The following is a 20,002-nucleotide window of genomic DNA, read 5'->3' as shown; positions in this document are numbered from 1 at the left end:
TGTGCCTTCTAGTTCTAATATTTAAACTAAAAATAGTGCCACTTTCATTCAAAATACAATTTTCTTAAGTTAAATATTCAATTCATGACCAAATAACTACCGTATTTGCCGGCGTATAAGATGACTTTTCAGTACCTTAAAATCCTCCCCAAAGTCGGGGGTTGTCTTATACGCCGGGTACTGTTTACATGCCCTTACTTTACATGCCCTAACATCTCCTTCCTTACCTCCTTATGGTGCTTACGGTACTAGTAAACCTGCCGGGACATCAGCGGGGCCATGGCGGGACATCAGTGTGACAAGGGTGCCAGCTCCTTCATCCTGCGCAGCGGGAAGCAGCGGCGCTCTGGCCCCACCCCTTTTCTCTTTACTACGTCTCTCGCACATGCGGCCGTGTGTGGAGTCTAGCCCTTAAGGAAGTTGCGGGGGCGAACAGGAGGCTTTTGAAGGCTTTTAAAGGGAAACTGTCATGCCAGCAAACTTGCTAGGGACTTGCCCGGCACTTGCTCTCTCCCTCTATGTGTTATCTTCCTTCTATCATTGACAGTTTCAGTTTGGTTAACAGTTTAGAAAACAAATAGCATGGCAGCTCCCATGGGTTTATTGTTCTATTCAGCTTTAGTGAATTAATTAAAATTGTTGAAATAAATTCTGATGTTCTTTTAAGTTTTATTTGTTGTGCAGAAGGTGTGCGGAAGAAGGGGTAGTCTTATATGGCGAGTATATAACAAACTCTATATTTTAACTGTAAAAGTTGGGGGGTCGTCTTATACGCCCAGTCGTCTTATACGCCGGCAAATACGGTACTTTACCAATATACATAAATAATCATAAAGTGCTCAGTGCCACCACCAGGTCATTGCTAATGCAGTTCAGATCACGATAGTTTTGGAGCCATCATTGCACTTTATTGTTCCCTGCCTTCCATAAAGCATAGTTACTAAAAAAAAAAAAAAAAAAAAAATCGCTTTTATTCCAATTACCTATATAGTTGTTTTAAATGCTGTCAGAAACACGTTTAGAACTGTACTTATCTTGTTGCCCTCCTGTCCAACGTTTAACTATCATATATCATAAACTGCATAAAATTAATCCATATAAAGTGCTTGTGTAGTAACATGTTATTTTAAAACGACACTGGACAGCACTATACTACACAAGCACTTTATATGGATTAATTTTACGCAGTTTATGATATATGATAGTTAAACGCTGGACAGGAGGGCAACAAGAACAACAAGATAAATACAGTTATAAACATGTTTCTGATAGCATTTTAAAACAACTATATAGGTAATTGGAATACCAGCGATTTTTGTGAGTAACATGCAAGCCATTGCACACTATGCTTTATGGAAGGCAGGGAACAATAAAGTGCAATGATGGCTCCCAAACTATCGTGGTCTGAACTGCATTAGCAATGACCTGGTGGTGGCACTGAGTACTTTATGATTATTTATGTATATTTATTTATATTGGCAAAGTAGTTATATGGTCATGAATTGAATATTTAACTTAATAAAATTGTATTTTGAATGAAAGTGGCACTATTGTTAGTTTAAATATTGGAATTAGAGTGCCTATAAGTACAAATAATAGTTTCCATAGGAGGATTGTTTAGAGTGCCTTCTAGTTCCCACATTCTACCTCTGATTGGTTTATTGTGTTGACCAATTTTATCAGCCAGATATTAAAACACATTTCTTTTGGTTCTTGCAGTACCCACAATGCAGATAGGAACAGAGAGCAAGAGATTTTGCTTGCAAGGATGTGAGGCTGCTTTTAACGCCCAACTCCAACCCACCTGTAAAGTACCCTTGTCTATTTTGTTACTCCCTCTCTAATTCCCTACCCCAATTGTCCTGTTTGATTAGATTGTAAGTTCCGTCGAGCAGGGATTGTCTATTAAATGTAAGGTACAGCATTATAGCAATGATAAATAATAGTAGAATATGCATGAGATTGATTAGCATGTAGTGTCTCCATTGTATGCAAATAGATCTGGTGCAAATCTAGAAAACTTGACCGGGTTCTGGTTTTCGTGGCCCATGGTTGCCCACTCCTGATGTAGAATACAAATAAAAAAATTAAAATACCTACCGTATTTTTCGCTCCATAAGACTCACTTTTGTCCCCAAAAATTTGGGTGGAAAAAAGGGTGCATCCCACAGAGCGAATACCTAACTCCCCACCCACCCATCCATTACTTATTTAGACCACCGACCACCCCTCGCCCACTGCCGCTGCTACTGGTTGCTTGCTGCCACCATAAGTACAGGAAGGGAAAGGCCAGGTGGGTGCAGCAATTGCACACCGCCAGCCCAGAAGCATCACCCTCGACATCAATTCTGACATCGCAGAAGGTCCCAGTTGACATCAAGGGTAAGGCTTCTGAGCAATCACTGCACCCACCTGGCCCTTCCCAGCAATTTGTTCTGTTCGGAGGGAGTGAAGCGCTGCCGGCTCCCAGCTTGTCCCTTGCTCTCGGGCCGCAGCAAGGCCATGGCTTGAGGTGCCACGCTTATGAGTTCGACCCGCTTCGTCGACGTGTCCTCACAGCAGCAGCAGCAGCAGCGGGAGGTAATTAAATCCAGCGGGTGGGCAGGCTTGGGGAGAGGCAGAAGAGGACAAAGGCTGGAAAGCAGTGAGGGGAACATAGGAGGGAGGGAGGAAGGGACAATTGTTGGGCCTGAGTTGGGGGGGAGGGGAGGACAAAGGCTGGAAGGCAGTGAGGGGAACATAGGAGGGAAGAAGGGACAATTGTTGGACCTCAGGAAGGAAAGAAAGAAATCACCAGAACAACAGGGGGGGGGAGGGGAGGAAGAGGACAAAGGCTGGAATGCATTGAGGGGGGGGGGGGGGTCATAGGAAGGAAGGGACAATTGTTGGGTCTAAGGAAGGAAAGAAAGAAAGAAAGAAATCACCAGACAACCAAAGGTAGGGAAAATGATTTTATTTTCAATTTAGTGATCAAAATGTGTCAGTTTTGAGAATTTATATCTGCTGTCTATATTTTGTACTATATTTGTCTATTTTTCTATAGTTGTTACTGAGGTGACATTGCATATTTTAAAAAGTCATCTGCCTTGACATCTGTGCCCTGTCTCTGCCCACCACTAGACCACCAGAGTGGGGGGGGGGAGGGGGGGAACAGGGTGCAGAGCCTGGAATGTGGGGTTGGATGCAGAGCCTGGCAGGGAGAATTTGGTTCAGAATGTTTTTTTCTTGTTTTCCTCCTCTAAATCTAGGATGCGTCTTATGGTCAGGTGCGTCTTAAGGAGTGAAAAATACGGTAAATAGTGCATAATAAAATTGGTCTTTAAAACAGCGATATTCTTTTCAAGATCTTATACATGTTTTGTAGATTTGAGTCTTAATGTCCACAACGGCATCAGAAATTCCTTGAACAGTGGCCATACTAGAGAATAATTTTCTGGATCTTTACCAGCACTGGCACTATAAGATTTATTCTTTAGGTAAGTCTCTTATATTTGAGACTTATGAATTCACTTGAAACTTGAAGCCTGCAATATCAAGTTTTTGCCATAGGATAATAAAAAGCTCTGTGTCTGATTTGTGCTATGGCACATAGCAAATCAATAGGCTCTTTCCACTTTTTCCCAAATGGTTATACACTTTACTGAAGCTGTTGATCTGGGACCCTTAGACTAATTTATATTTCATTTGTACTTAGTATTTAAGATTTTTACCTCCTGCTATTGTTTCCCCAAATATTACCAGCGTATTACATCATCTGATTACTCAAAGTCTACTAATGTTTTGGGTACAAGGAAAAGTTTAGCAATGTCAAATCAAGACATCACACTGAACTATTGATATTTTGTCTGAAAAGCCATAATATTTGTTGCTGAAATACATTTACCATATTACAATAAAGATAGATTTAAAATATCCTTCTACAAAAATAAAAAATAGAATGTACTTATATTATTTTATTTATTTTAGGTATTTATATATTATCTAGCAAAGTTATCTAAGCGGTTTACGATCAGTTACTCAAGCATTTTCCCTATCTGTCCTGGTGGGTTCATATCCATCTAATATATCTGGGGCAATGATTAAAATGATAAATAACCATGCACAGTAAACCAGATAGTATAAATCTGAATGCATGCATTGAAATCTTGATATTACTGTAAATAAAATAAAGTGCACATATTAAAAGACCCATGTTCACAAGGAGTATTAGATAATTTAAATCTTGGCTACCCTGGTTATCACCCAAAAGCTAACTTAAAATTTTTCTACTGATCCTGAGAAGCATGGGACCATAATAATTCTATGGATTAAGGCAAATGGGTAGATCAGTGGTTCTCAACATGTGGAAGGCTTCCTTGTCAGCCATGTGCAGGAGCCACTGCCCACGGCCCTGCAAAGAATCAAGTGTGCCTGAAGGTATGAATAAGGAAGCCCATCTGGACGGCCCTGAAAGGAGTAAGTGAACACATTGGGATAAATAAGGGAGAGAGGGGACATGAACATGGGACAAAGGAAGGAAGAAGGGAGGGAGGAAGGAGGAAATAACTTGGGATACAGGAGGGAAGGAAAGAGATGCTGAGGTGGGGAGGGAATAGAAAGGGAGAATTGTTGGGCATGAGTGTGTGAGTAAGAGGGAAAGAGATGGTGCACATGGGGAAAGGAAGAAGAGGAGAATTTTTGGGCACAGGGAGGGAGAAGAGTGAGGTAGAGATGAATGGGGAAGAGAAGGATGAGAAGGTGAAATGTTAGATACGGTGGTGGAGAGGGAAAAGTGGGACCAATTGAAGGGGATGCAAAAGGAAGGAATGTTGGACATAATGATGGAGAGATAGATGTGGCATGTGCCAGAAAGGGGTGATAGAAGGAGAATGGTGGGCATGGGGCGAAAGATGCTGCACATGGTTCAGAGATGAAAGAGGGAGAAATGTTAGATGTGGCAAGTAGAGGGAGTGGGAGATGCGCACCCTGGATCCCCCTCCCCTCTCTTTCTTTCACCACTCCCTTTGCAGCAAGGGAGGGAATGAGAAAAATAGATGGTAGTCAGTGGGAGAGAGAAAGAGACATGTTGCACATGGGGATGGAGGAGACAGGAAGAAATGCTGTGCAGGAATGGGATGGGGAAAAAGAGGGCAAATGATCCAGGATAGAAGGGAGTGAGGATGCTGTACACTAGGAGGGAGGTAAGAGAGAAATGCTGGACCATGGTAGGAGGAACCAATGGACAGCAACTGCTCAAAGTTGAAGAAGAATTGGCAGAAGACAGGTAAGCAGAAAAAAGAGAAACAAACCAACTTGATGGAAAAATAAATCTCTAGATAACAAAGGTAAAAAAAGGAATTTATTGACTGAAATATGCTAGCTTTGGGAAATGTATATAGCAGATGTCTTTGCATTGTGTTCAACAGAAGAGAAAATGCATTTCTAGTTTGATTTCTTCAGTGTTGAAGTACTTGCTGTGGCTGGTGGGGATCCCCGAGCACCGCCAGCTGAGGAATTCCTCCAAAGGTGACTAGAACTTCCCCTCCACCAAGCATAGCAGTCGCTGGCAGCATGCCTGAGCACTGAGGTACCAGCATCTGTGACTCAGGGATGCTGATGCTGCCTGCCAAGCTTGGCAAAATGGACCCCTGGGCCACCTTCAGAGGAAGTCCTCAGATGACAGTGCTTGAGGGTCCTCATCAGCTGGAGTATTTATGTATTGTTAATAAGATTATATTGTGTGTATATGAAAAACGAATGGAAGAAAATTGCATTAAAATTAGTACAATTATTATGGGGGTTGGATCTGGAGCAGAGCTTGGGTGGGGGGTCCTTGGTTGATATTTCTTAGACTTAGGGGGTACTGGGGCTTGAAGAAGTTGAGAAATACTGGGGTAGAAGTCTGATCCAAATTGGAGCATATAAGGAAGAATCGGTGTTTTTAAAAGAAGTTTACCATTTTCTACATGGTTACTTGCAAACAATTTTTTCCCTATATAATTCCATCTCCTTAAAATCCTTTTCATTGTTTCATTATTAAAAATCTGTTCATTAGTATTTTGATATATTATTCCTTGAATGGTTAACTTGCACTTAAAAAAACACAACTTGCTAGTGTAGCATAATACAACATCAAATGCTTGCAGGGCATACCCAACATCTGCCGTGCCTACTAAAACTATTTTTAGACATCACAGTGTTATAAATATCCCCAAATTATTTCTAAATATTATAAATTCAGAAAGATAAAGATCAAAATTTAAAAACACATTACAAATTTTACAGGAAAACAACCCCCCCCCACCTCATTTAACTGAAGCCAGATCTCCTCTACAGTCCACACAAGCGTTATTTGTATTTTTTTCTGTAGACTAAACAGCAACCATATAATTATGTCCAAGATCCTTGGTATTGTTTTACTAGCTTAGCACTGACACCCTGTGGGCTATCTCTGTAGAGAAAGATCAGAATGTGATAGAAAATGCTAAAAATTTTGAAAACAATTTAAAGTAGTCTCAACAATTAGAGCTAAAGTACCGTATTTTTTGCTCCATAAGACACACTTTTTCCACCCCCAAAAAGGGGGTGGAAATAAGAGTGCATTTTATGGAGCGAATACCCATTCCTAACCCTCCCCCCTCCCCCCCCCCCCCGTTATCTTTTTTTTTTTTCATTTAGGCACCCTTCCCTTGCTAGATGCAGCTTCCTGCCTGGTCCCCGCAAACAGTGATGGTTCACGCGACTCGAGTCCTCTTCTTTTCCCTTGCAGCAGAGCGGCGCACAGGGCTGCCTGCCCGATCTCAAGCCGCTTCCCGCAAGAACTCAGTTCTCATGGGAAGCGGCGCGGAACCAGGCAGGCAGCCTTGTGCACCACTCTGCTGCAAGAAAAAAGAAGAGGACTTGAGGGAACCGGCTGAGAATAGGCAGGTAGCCGCGTCCAGCGAGGCAGGGCACCAGAATGGAAAAAAAGGTAAGGGGGGAGAGGGATGGGGCCTGCCCTGCCCAATTAAAAATATGGAGGGAGCAGGGAGAGGTTGGGCCTGCTTGTCTGCCTGCAGGGAGGCCTGGTGAGGGGGAGGCATGCCTGCTCTAACATAGAAACATAGAAAATGATGGTAGAAAAGGGCCACGGCCCATCTAGTCTGCCCACACTAATGGCCCACCCCCTAACTACCTCCATGAAGAGATCCCACATGCCAATCCCATCTTTTCTTAAAATCTGGCACACTGCTGGCCTCAATTACCTGTTGTGGAAGATTATTCCAGCGTTCAACCACCCTTTCGGTGAAGAAATATTTTCTGGTGTCGCCATGAAATTTCCCACCCCTGATTTTCAACGGATGCTTTCTTGTTGCCGTGGGTCCTTTAAGGAAAAAGAGATCCTCTTCCACCTCGATACGGCCCGTGACATATTTGAACGTCTCGATCATGTCTCCCCTCTCTCTTCATTCCTCGAGTGAGTACAGCTGCAACTTACCCAGTCGTTCCTCATACGGGAGATCCTTGAGTCCTGAGACCATCCTGGTGGCCATTCGCTGAACCGACTCAACTCTCCGCACATCTTTTTGATAATGCGGCCTTCAGAATTGTACACAGTATTCCAGATGGGGTCTCACCATGGATCTGTACAACAGCATTATGACCTTGGGCTTACGGCTGACGAAACTTCTATGGATACAGCCCATGATTTGTCTAGCCCTGGATGAAGCTTTCTCCACTTGATTGGCAGTCTTCATGTCTTCGCTAATAATCACCCCCAAGTCACGTTCTGCTACAGTCCTTGCTAGGATCTCACCATTTAGGGTGTAAGTCCTGCATGGATTTTTGCCGCCAAGGTGCATGACCTTGCATTTTTTGGCATTGAAACTTAGTTACTCACCTTTGTTTTACTTCAAGCACTAATTTCAACACAAGGCTGATGTGGTTAAGTGAACACTCAGACCCACAGCTGAGGTCCGGTGAAACAAGTTCACGGGGCAGCTGTTAAGGAGACCATCATAGTTGTTCACAGTCTCCTCCACCAAACAAAGACTAAATAACAGAAAATAAAACTTAAATAAAAATAAAATCATAAATTTCACAACAACTTAACTTTGAATGGTGTAGATGGTAGACATAACTGCTCTGGGCTCCTCCGTTTATTCACAATACCGACCCCCCAACCTAGGTTTCACCCGCTGGCTTCTTCAGGAGGGGTACTACAATTACAAGATAACTCAAATCAACACTGCACCACACAGCTTGCTAACTTAATAAACACTACATTTGAAATACTCAATGTACATACTCTCTCTACAACTTACCGGCTTACAACTTACAGTGATTTATAAGCATCACCTTGGATAAATATATTCCCTTGCTGTTTTTTGATTGAAACTTAGTTGCCAAGTCTTTGACCAATGCTCCAGCAGGAGTAGGTCCTGCGTCATACTGTCGGACATTGAGCTTTTGTCGGGCACTGTACTTTCATCTGTTGTGCGGTTGCCTACTATATTGCATAGTTTGGCATCATCGGCGAATAATGTAATTTTACCTTGAAGCCCCTCAGCCAAGTCTCTTACGAAAATGTTAAATAGGATCAGGCCCAAGACCGAGCCCTGCGGCACTCCACTGATCACCTCCGTCGTATCGGAGAGGGTACCGTTTACCACTACCCTCTGAAGTCTACCTCTAAGCCAGTCCCTAACCCATGCGGTTAATGTTTCACCCAGTCCCATCGAACCCATCTTGCTCAATAACCTGTGGTGTGGGATGCTATCAAACGCTTTGCTGAAGTCCAACGTCCAACGTCCAACGACGTCCAGGGACTCCCCTATATCCAGCTTTCTTGTTACCCAGTCAAAGAAGCTGATCAGATTTGATTGGCAGGACCTTCCCTTCGTAAAACCATGTTGATGGGGATCTCGTAGATTCTCCTTGTTCAGGATCGTATCCAATTGGCGTTTGATTAGTGTTTCCACAAGTTTACTCACTATCGATGTGAGACTCACCGGTCTATAATTCTCAGCCTCCGTCCTGCATCCCTTTTTGTGGAGTGGAATGACGTTAGCCATTTTCCAATCCAACGGGACTCTTCCTGTACTTAGGGAAAGATTGAAGAGCGCGGATAATGGTTCCGCCAGGACATCACTCAACTCTCTGAGCACCCTGGGGTGTAGTTTGTCCGGTCCCATAGCTTTGTTCACCTTGAGTCTTGATAGCTCCTCGTAGACACTGCTGAGCGTAAACTCAAAATTTTAAAACGGGTCTTCCGAGTTTTCCCTCGTCGGCAGCTGAGGGTCGGATCCCGGCGCCTCGCAAGTGAAGACTGAGCAGAAGTATTCATTTAAAAGTTTGGCTTTGTCAGAGTCCAATTCTACATAGTTCCCATCGGGTTTCCTAAGGCGTACTATCCCATCTGTGTTTCTTTTTCTGTCACTAATATACCGAAAGAAGGATTTATCACCCTTCTTGATGTTTTTCGCAAGGTTCTCCTCCATTCGGAGTTTGGCCTCCCTGACTGCCGTTTTGACCGCTTTTGACTTGGCCAGATAGTCTTCCTTGGATTCTCGCTTTCCTGATAGTTTGTAGAGGATGAACGCTCTTTTCTTCTTTTTTATGAGGTCTGAGATCTCCTCAGAGAACCACTGCGGTCTATTGTTTATACGCCGTTTACTTACTGATTTGACGTAGCGGTTGGTTGCTTCGTATAAGGTTGATTTCAGAGTTGACCACATTACCTCTACATTATCTGTTTCGGCATGGTTTTGCAGCGCCCGATGGACGAAATCTCCCATGCTTTCGAAGTTTGTGCCCTTAAAGTTGAGGACCTTGGTTGATGTGCTTGACTTAGTGAAACCTTTCCTGAGGTTGAACCATATCATGTTGTGGTCACTGGAGGCCAACGTATCGCCTACCGAGACCTCTGTGACACTTTCTCCGTTGGTGAGTATTAGGTCTAGTATCGCCCAATCCCTAGTGGGCTCTAATACCATTTGGCTGAGTCTCGCTCCCTTTATAGAGGTTAATAGCTTCCTGCTGCCGCTGGTCATAGCGGAAAGATTGTTCCAATCCACATCAGGCATATTGAAGTCTCCTAACAATACTGTGTCTCCACGCAAAGTGATGTTCTCAATGTCTTTGACTAATTCTATATCCATGTCCTCCTGTTGTCTTGGAGGTCTGTATACTACACCAAGATACAGGCATTTGTCCTTCCGCCTAGCCAAATTCACCCAGAGGGATTCACCGGTGTACTTGATATCTGCGATTTTGGTAACTTTGATGTCCTCTTTAGTGCATAGTGCTACCCCTCCTCTCATTTTGCCCTCTCTGTCCCGCCGAAGTAAGTTGTATTCCGGTATAGCCATATCCCACCCATGGGAGTCCGTGAACCAAGTCTCAGATATCGCCACCACATCTAGGTCGGCGTTCCTCATTTCCGTCTCTAATTCCAGAATCTTATTGCCCAAACTGTGGGCATTAACGTACATAGCCCTCCATACCTTATGTTTGCTATGTCTCTGTGTAGATATTCCTGCTTGAGCTAATTGAACTCCTATAATACTGTTTGCAATGTGTGTGCTTACCTCTGACTCAGAAATGCAATGTGTACTTACCTCGAACTCAGAAATGAATTGGCAACTTACCTCGCCAAGTTGGTTACTTGCGCCAGCACGTGAGTGGGTACTCTTCCCCAACTTACCTAGTTTAAAGCCCTACGAAATAGGCGGGGTAGTCAGTGTCCAAAGACGTTCTTTCCTCTTCTGGTCAGGTGAAGTCCGTCAGGTCCCTGTAGTCCTTGCAGCACCTCTCCATGGTTCAGGAATCCGAAGTTCATCTCCCTGCACCATCCGTGTAGCCAGTCGTTTGTCCTCTGGATACGATCCTCCCTGGCTCTCCCCTTGCCTCTCACTGGGAAGATCGAGGAGAAAACCACCTGCGCTTCCATCCTCCTCAGCTTCTCACCCAGGGCTCCAAAGTCTACAGATATGTTCTCCGTGGTGTTCCTGGCAGTGTTGTTCGTTCCAACGTGGATGAGAAGCATGGGGAAGTGGTCATGGGGCTTGATAAGTCCGTCTAGGCAGGCGGTTACATCTTGGATCCTGGCTCCTGGCAGACAGCAAACCTCTCTTGATTGCATATCTGGTCTGCAAATTGGTCCCTTGGTGCCCCTCAGCAGGGAATCCCCAATGACTACCACTCTGCGCTTTCTTTGGGGGGAGCTGATCTGTTGTCTCCGGAATCGTCTGGTGGACAACTTCCTGTACCTCATTGGCAGGTTCCTCCTGTAACAGCTGGAATCTGTTCCTCAAGGTCGATGTTAAACTGCCCTGTGAACGAGAGAAAGAGACAGAAGAAGAGGAAGAAGGTCTTCTACGTTTGCCGGTGGAGGAAGTTACCAGCTGCCAGGAGTCAGCGTCTCCAGCCTCTTCTTGTACCCCAATCGTTTGTTTCAGGGTTGTAGGTTCGGACAGTTTGGGCGCCCTGAGGATGGTCTTGTCTGGCTCCTGCTCGGTGACCTGGGACAACTCCTGGATGACTCCGTCGATGAAGGCCTCGTCCTCTCGGATGCTTCTCAAGCACTTTACCTCCTCTCTCTGGCTCCTCAGCTCCTGCAAGATGTCCCTACCTGCTTGCCAGCCACTAGACCTGCCTGCCCTGTGCCGGCCTACCACTAGAGCACCAGAGGGGGGACAGGGTACAGAGCCTGGCAGGGAGGGGGGACAGGGTACAGAGCTTCGCAAGGAATGTGGGGTTGGGTACCTGGCAGGGAGAATTTAGTTCAGAATGTTTTTTTCTTGTTTTCCTCCTCTAAATCTAGGGTGCATCTTGTGGTCAGGTGTGTCTTATGAAGTGAAAAATACGGTATCTTCCAAAACAGTCAGGAAAACCTAGTCAGGAAGGTTTTAAGCTAGGATCATCAGGACATGGGTAGAAAAGGGTACTTAGGCAACTTCTAGAGAAGTGGTAAAATGGGACAACACCTGTTATATACTAATGTCAAAACAAAAGCAAAACTGTGGATACGAGGTAGGTGATGTCAAATTTTATTATGAAATCCTTCACAAATGTTCCAAATGGTGCAGATAATATCAATCCATACAACATATATCAACAAAAGGTGGAATAGACCCAACACAATCCATGTTTCAGCAATGAGTGTCTTCTTCAGGGATCCAAATAATGATTTCCACAGATGTTAATTATGCATAAAGCATACAAAGGTGTATGAAGACAGAAAATGTCAATATGATAACGTGAAAGCAAAGGCTTGCCAAACCAAAGTGAAAATTTAGTCCAAATATAGAGGCAGTCATGGTAGTCAGGGAGGCAAGGTACATAAACAACCATAAATTGGATACAGTTATACAAAGCTCAATCTGTTCAGGACAGAGGGTACAATGAAAGAATATTGTGTACAATTCTGGAAGCTGCACCTTCAAAAAGATATAAAAAGGATGGAGTCGGTCCAGTGAAAGGCTACTATACTGGTGCACAGTCTTCGTCATTATGCTTATGAGGACAGACTTAAAGATTTCAACCTTTATACTTTGGAGGAAAGGCAGGAGAGGGGAGATTTGATAGAGACGTTTAAATACCTATGTAGTGTAAATGCGCATGAGTCAAGTCTCTTTCATTTGAAAGGAAGCTCTGGAATGAAAGGGAATAGGATGAAGTTAAGAGGTGATAGGCTCAGGAGTAATCTAAGGAAATAGTTTTTTACAGAAAGGGTGGTAGATGCATGGAACAGTCTCCCGATAGAGGTGGTGGATAGGCACATGGGATCTCTTAGAGAGGAAGAGATAATAGTTACAGCGGATGGGCAGACTAGATGGGCCATTTGGAATTATCTGCCATCATGTTTCTATAAGAATACTACTAAAGCAACAGAGCAGTAAATATTATGGATTGTGGATTAATTTGTAAAGAGGAAATGAAACATTTATACTGCTATGATACACAGACCTTGTTCACAGGACTGAAAAATATGGATAGATTTAAATGGAAATTATCCTGGCTCTTCTCCAAGTAGATTTAAATGGAAGACATTTATAAAATGTTCATTAAAAATTTGTTAAATGGCAAGCAGTGTTCTCCCTAGGGCCTTTTACCTGGGCGCTCCGCCCAGCTAATTTAGATGACCGCCCAGCTGTTATCCGATCGCGAATCCAGCTGCTGCTCAACTTTAAAAAAAAACAAACAAAAAAAAACAACTCACCGGCTTGGAGATTCCCACTTTAGCCCGTAGCGAACTCGTGCTCCGAGGCTCTAAAGTGTGCGTGCCAGCTTCCCTTCTCTTCCTTCCAAAACCCGAAGTTATGTCCTGGGGGGGGGGGGGGGGGAAGAGAAGAGAAGGGAAACTGGCACGCACACTTTACAGCCTCGGAGCATGAATTTGCTACTTAATATCTGATGAGGCCTCGACCATGCTGCCTGAAGATATCCATCTAGAACATGCTCATAGAGCCTTGCAAGCGCCACGCGCTAACAGGCCGCGCGATATAATAGCCTGTTTTCAAAACTTTAAAGTCAAGGAGGCTGTCATGGTTAAAGCTCGGGTGCAATCGCCTCTTCAGTGGAAAAATTATGGCCGGCTTGGCGTCGGTCACTTTAAGGCGGAGAATGGACTTAAAACCAGTCTTGAAGTACTTGCGAAAAAAGGCGATTCGCTATCGCTGGCACCACCCATTCGCACTATTATTTCATCTGAAAGGAACTTTTAAAACAATGCATTTCATGGAGGATGCGATCCAGATTTTTCTGGACGTGAACTTTGGGGTCCAGGAATCGTCGGCAGGTGGTGGCCTTTGAGATTTCCAGCTTGATGGACAGCTTTACAGGACCTTTTTGGCTGTTATTCCTGTTCTGGAACTAATTTCAGGGATTTGCTTCTATTTTTCCTGGTGTGTTTGAGTTGAGATCATGTGGTGTTTTGTGGTTATTGAGTGTAGCGGAGTGGATGGTTGGATGTTAGTTTTTACTTTCATACCGGTAGGTTGCATTTAAGGTTGGTGGGGAGCGGGGATTGGCCACCATGTGGTGGGATATTTCCAGTAAATTGTTGATTGGGAGTGGGTGGGGTTGGGGTGGGGAGCTCATTATTTTTGTTTTCATTGGTTCTCAGGGTCTTCAGATATTGAGGAGGGGTTTTGTTGAAGGTCATTTTTTTTAAAGTACAGAGGGAGGAGGGTATTAAAAGAAGTGCTAGATTGGGCAGGAGAATGAGCTTATAGGGCCAGAAACAGAGGACAGACAGAGAGATGGTGGGCAGTGGTCTGAAGGGAGAGAAGTTGTTCCAGGGGTGGTGTGGAGGAAGAGGGAAAGAGATACTTGAAGGGAGAACTGTTGGGAAGAGAAAGGGAGAAATGGTAGACCTGGGGGAAGGAGGCATGGGGAGAGATGGGGTGGGAGGCAGCTGGGAAGAGACAGGGAGAGAAGATGGATCTGGGGATGGAAGGGAGGTAGTGATAAATTTTAGGCCTGTGTATGGAAGGCAGAGAGATGCAGCATCTCTCTTTTTTTTTTCCTTCATTTCATTGTTCAGCATCAAGGAGTGAGGGAAGAAGAAAAACAGAAAAGAGAGGGAGCAAAATGTTGGACCATGGGGATAAGGAAGAGAGATGGACCCATGAAAGGGCAGGAGGGAAGAGGGCTAGGATAAGAAAGGGGATGGAAAGAAAGGGACAGGGAGTTATAGCCTGACCAGTAGAGAGAGGGAAGGGGATTCTGAAAGTGGTGAACCAGGTGAATGAGGTCAAAAGAGAGATGATGACAAGATGAGTGAGAGAGCAGTGAGTACGTAGTAGAAATGTGGTAATGGAGAGTAGATAGCAGGAAATAAGAGGCTGGGAAAGGAGTGAGATGGGAAATGGGAGAGCTAGGGACAGAGAAGATTGAGAACTGAGAGGTAGCTGAACATTTAAAAAGAAGGGTGAGAAAGAAAGCAAGATTTGAGTGGACAGAGGCAAAAAAGAAAAGAAAAAGTTAAAGCTGAAAAGGAAAATCAATATGTTGGAGACAAGCATAAGGAGGAAATGGAACAAGAGGAGAAAAAAAATGAACAGCAGCCACTGGAAAGGGAATTAGTTGAAGATAGACAAAAAGCAGAAAGAGAAACTGGGACCAAGATGATGGAAAAACAAAATTTCCAGACAAGGTAGAAAAAATTGTTTTATTTTGAATTTATTAACTAGAATATGTTAGCTTTGAGATATGTGCATCACAATTATTTTTGTAGTCAGTGGCGTAGTCATATACAGCTGATTTGGGGGAGGGACTGGAACCCAAAATTAGTGGATGGGCACCAAAGTTTCTTCCCACCTGAGTGCAATTTACAAATACTTGAGCTATTGGGGATTCTCAAGCCCTGCCACCTGAAGACATCTTCCTTCAGTCTGGCAACCCAAAATCTCCAAGCTTTGCAGCCAATGGCAATATCCTCAAGCTGCCACTGCTTTCATGCATGCAGGAAATCCAAGGTGGGGGGAGGGGGAGGGCTGGGAGGAGGGAAGACAGCAGCTCTGCAATATTGCTGCCAGTTGCAGAACTTGGGAAGTTGGAGGGGAGGAGGTGGCCATCAGTTGGTGAGGCTTGGGGATCTCCACTAGCTACAGCAGGGAGATGTTCATTTTGAGGGAGCCTAAGCTCAAAGTGGGAGGCCCAAAAAAGCAGTAATATTTACCCTGAATGAACGATCCTCCACCTGCATTGCTGACAACTAATGCAGCATCCCCGCTCTGAAGAGGCTCACCGTAGCTGTAATAGAAGTGAATGGGAAAACCAGGAGCAGGTATCCCTGTTCATTAGAGTCGGGATGCGGAAGCCTGTGGCTGCTCCCACTGTCAGCGGTGCACGTGGAGGATCACTCAGTCAGGGTAAGTGTTATTGCTTTTTTGGGTTCCTCTCCACAGTGTCCCTTTAATGAAGGTTTATTATTAGATACGTACATCTTCTATATTAATGATTGCAAATTTGGGACCTGCTCAGCCTTTTTTTTTTTTGGCTCATCAGCTAGTATTAAGTGTTTGTGCGGCCCCAGATTTTTTTCGTCCCATGTGGCCCAGGGAAGCCAAAAGGTTGGACACTGCTGTCCTATTCCTTCACCATGAGCAGGGAGAGGTAATTTTCATAGTGTTCCAGGCCATGCACCAACCCTATTCCCACTCCTACTCCTTCACTGTAAGCAGAGAGGGGTAATTTGCATAGCACCAAATTTGAACCACCAAATTTCCCCATCCCGCCCGGCTACTTTTTCGTGCCAACCGGCTAGAAAAAATTTCTGGGGAGAACACTGGGCAAGGATTGTGAAAATTGCAAGAGAACCTTACCAGATTGGGAAACTGTGCATCCAAATGGCACATATCATTTAATGTGAACAAATGCAAAGTATTAATGTATGAAAGAGAAATCCAAATTATAGATACGTGATTCAAGGTTCCAAATTAGGAGCCAAGGCCCAGGAAAAGAATCTAGGTGTCACTGTTATGTTGAAACCTTCTGCTCAGTGTGCAGCAGTAGCTAAGAAAGCAAATACTGTAGAATGTTTGAAATTATTAGTAAAGGATGAATAACAAAACTGAAATCATCATGCTTTTGTTATCACTCTATTGTAACCACACCTTGAACATTATGTGCAATTTTGGTCACTGCATCTCAAAAGATACAGCAAAATAAATAAAAAAAAAATTATATATATATATATATATATATATACACACACACACACACACAGAGAAAGGTGACAAAAATGACAAAGGGGATGTAACTTTTCCTATGAGTAAAGAAAGACGCTAGGGATCTTCAACTTGGAGAACAGATGGCTGAGGGAAGATTTGATAAAATTCTATCAAATACTGAGTGGAGTGAAAATGCTAGATGTGAAGTGCTTGTTTACATTCTGCAAAGATACAAGGATTACGGGGCATACAATGAAGCTACTAGCTTAGCAGGATTTAAAAAAAGGTTTGCAAAATTCTGATTTAATAAAGACAAGAATCATACATTATATATATATATATATAAAATGACAAGAACAACTGACAACTTTATTACTGTATCTCTAATTTACCCCACCAAGATAGTCATTTTGGTTTCCAGCAAAAACAAAGGTTTTTGACTTTGGGAAATTACAGATTGCTGGTTCATCAAAATAGTATTTTGAAGATCCAGTAATATATTTAGTCTTAAAAATTTGATATCTTGTGATTACCATTTAAATGGAAATTTATCTAGCAAATCCTTAGTAGAATATATATTCAGTGGCAATACCTCAAATTTTAACAAGTTGAACTTATAGCCTGAAAACTATCAATCAGGCTAAGATGGTACAGTAATGTCAGATTTGATCAGGTACTTGGGACCTGAGTGGGCCACTGTTGGAAACAAGATGCTGGACTTGATGGACCTTTGGTTTGTCCCAGTATGGCAATTCTTATATTCTTAAGTAAAATGTCATCTGCATATGCAGATAACTTATATTCTATATCATGAATTTTATACCGTTATATCGCTATTTTGTTTTATAGCTAAAAGTAGTGAATCTAAAGCCAAATTAAATAAAAGTAGTAATAAGGGACATCCCTGAAGGATACCCTTCTGTAAATAAAAAGGCTAAACTAGTATGTTGTTTCACATATAAATGAGTGATTGGTTGGCTGTATAGTGCTTTAACCATCTACCAAATTTAGGACCACCTACAGAATTTAGGACCAAATCCAAAAGTTTCAAATACCCTAGATGTATATCTCCATTCAACTCCGCATCTAGACACACCAACAAGACTGGGTCATATAGTTAGTTGTTTGGATAGTTGCATTATATGGAGACAATTTTTCATTGTTGAAAAAGTGTCTATAGCTAATAAAACCTGTTTAGTCAAGGTTTGCTAGTTTGGAAATGCATTGGTTAGTTTGGAAATGCAATAATTTTTGCATATACAGTGGTACCTTGGTTTACGAGCATAATCCATTCCAGGATCATGCTCGTAATCCAAAATGCTCGTTTTTCAAAGCAAAGTTCCCCATAGGCTTTAAAGCAAACTCAGAAGATTCATTCCACAACCGAAGTTTGCAATGGTGGCCCAGGGGTGAGAACTTGCCTGCGGGTGCTGCACAGCGATTCCAAAGTGTTGCCTTCCTTCTTCGGGGTCCCCATGCGGCTGCCCTCCTGCTTCTGCCATGCCTCTGCCATCCGTCAGCGCTCTCCCGGCTCCCATCTAAACTGGCCATCCTGAATGAGAATGCGCGCGACTTCTCTCTACTCTCCTAAGGCAGCCGCTCCCCCGACAACACGCTCACCACGTACAAGGACATCCTAGAGCTCCATGAAGGCCAAAAGGCAGTACAATGAATTGGGACAGGCCTTGTGGTGTGGAAAAGGCAGTCTTCTCCTTGGCATCTGGTGTAAGAGGCACCTATCAATATCCTTTGTCAGTTCTAAAGTTGAGACAAACTGGGCTCCTCCTAGTCACTTGATCAGCTCATCCACCCTCTGCATAGGGCAAACCTCTAATTTGGAGATTGTTCACCATCCTGAAATCAATGCAAAATCGGATGCTGCCAGACAGCTTTGGCATTAGTACAACAGGTGATGACCAATTGCTGGTAGATTCCTTAATAACACCAAGCTCCAGTATATCCGAAACTTCTTTTAACACTGCCTGTTGCCAAGCTTTTGCCAGACTACTACCTTTGGCTCAGTGATGTCGTCATGAGTGGCCAGTTGAGTCTGATATGGCTTCCCTGAAAATACATCTTGATTTTGCTTTACCAATTGTTCCAAGTCAGCCATCTGTGTAGAAGAAAGCTGATCAATAAAGAGAACTTGTAGGTGTCTCGGCTCGTTTGTAACCTCTGGGCCAAAGTCATCCCTTTAGACTAATGCTGCAGTCATCTGGATCCACTTTTTTTTAACAGACTGACATAGAAGACCTTCGCCTTCTCTCTTGTCACATATGGCTAATTTGTAGTTAACATGTCCAGTCTTCTCCATTATTTCATATGGTCCTTGCCATTTACATAATAGCTTGCTTTCAGAGGATGGCAGAAGGACCAAAACTCTGTCCCCTGGCTGGAAGAATCTCTGCACAGCTTTCCGGTTATAAGCTCAGACTTGTCCCTTTCCCTCCCCCCCCCCCCCCAAGCTTTATCCAAGCAGAGCTTGGCTGCTTCCCTAGTCTTCTTTAATCTCTCCTGCATGGTGAATACATACAAGTACATACTTTGCAGTCTGTGTTTGGGGCGTGGCAGTACCAGCTCCAGGCTCACGTCAGGACTTTTGTCAAATCAAGAGCCTGTTTTTCTGTGTGGCGATCCTGTGAAGCAACAGGATTCAGGGAGTGTTTTGTGGTGTCGACCAGGTCACTGCCTTGCAAATGTCTGATAGAAAAATTCCTCTCAAGTGAGCTGTGAAGTAAACATGGCTCTGAGGTGATGAGCAGTAGTAATATGATGTGGCGGCTGAAGGTTGGCCTGCTGATAACAGACACTTATACAATCTGCTATCCAATTAGATAAAGTTCTTTTAGTTAATGAATGGATGGAGCAACATAAAGTGCGGTCCAAATAGAGCTCAGTGACAATCCAAAGTATGGAGAGATTCCTCTGCTAGAAGAGCGTGTGGTTTAAGGGGAAAAAAAACTAGGTGACCAATATCTTGATAAATGTGAAAAGGTGTCACCACTTTAGGGAGAAATTTTGGATGTGATCAGACTCCACAGGTGACCCTTGAGGGGAGGAATGCTGGCCTAGTGCCTAACCCTCAGAAAGCCTGGTTGTTAGAGAGAGGTTGTACAGGCTCAACATTAAAGATAGTTTCTGGCAGACCCAATCCTAGCTCCTTTCTTTACTTTTAGACTTAATTTGTGTCAATTATTCTACTTAGAACAATAGGAGAACTCTTTATATTTCATTACCTGCTAAAGAATCAAACACTAAATAAAGCATCCACTATAACCCTAAGATAATCTAAAAAATAAACACTAAATAAAGCATATAATATAATCCTAAGGCTCTCTATACTCGTCTAATATATTCCTAGTAGC

At 43.4% G+C, this 20,002-nt stretch overlaps 1 protein-coding gene across 4 annotated transcripts in view; it reads right to left on the bottom strand.

Moving 5' to 3' along the window:
• Window positions 1–20,002, bottom strand: part of DOCK9 (dedicator of cytokinesis 9) — a 1,074,749-nt gene that overhangs the window by 170,537 nt on the left and 884,210 nt on the right. The gene's annotated exons all lie outside the window — the stretch shown is intronic.

The sequence above is a fragment of the Geotrypetes seraphini genome, chromosome 6, assembly GCF_902459505.1.
Source record: "Geotrypetes seraphini chromosome 6, aGeoSer1.1, whole genome shotgun sequence".
In the NCBI taxonomy this organism is placed as follows: domain Eukaryota; kingdom Metazoa; phylum Chordata; class Amphibia; order Gymnophiona; family Dermophiidae; genus Geotrypetes; species Geotrypetes seraphini.
Note: the sequence above shows the minus strand (reverse complement) of the source record. Positions and strands in the feature narration are given on the sequence as shown.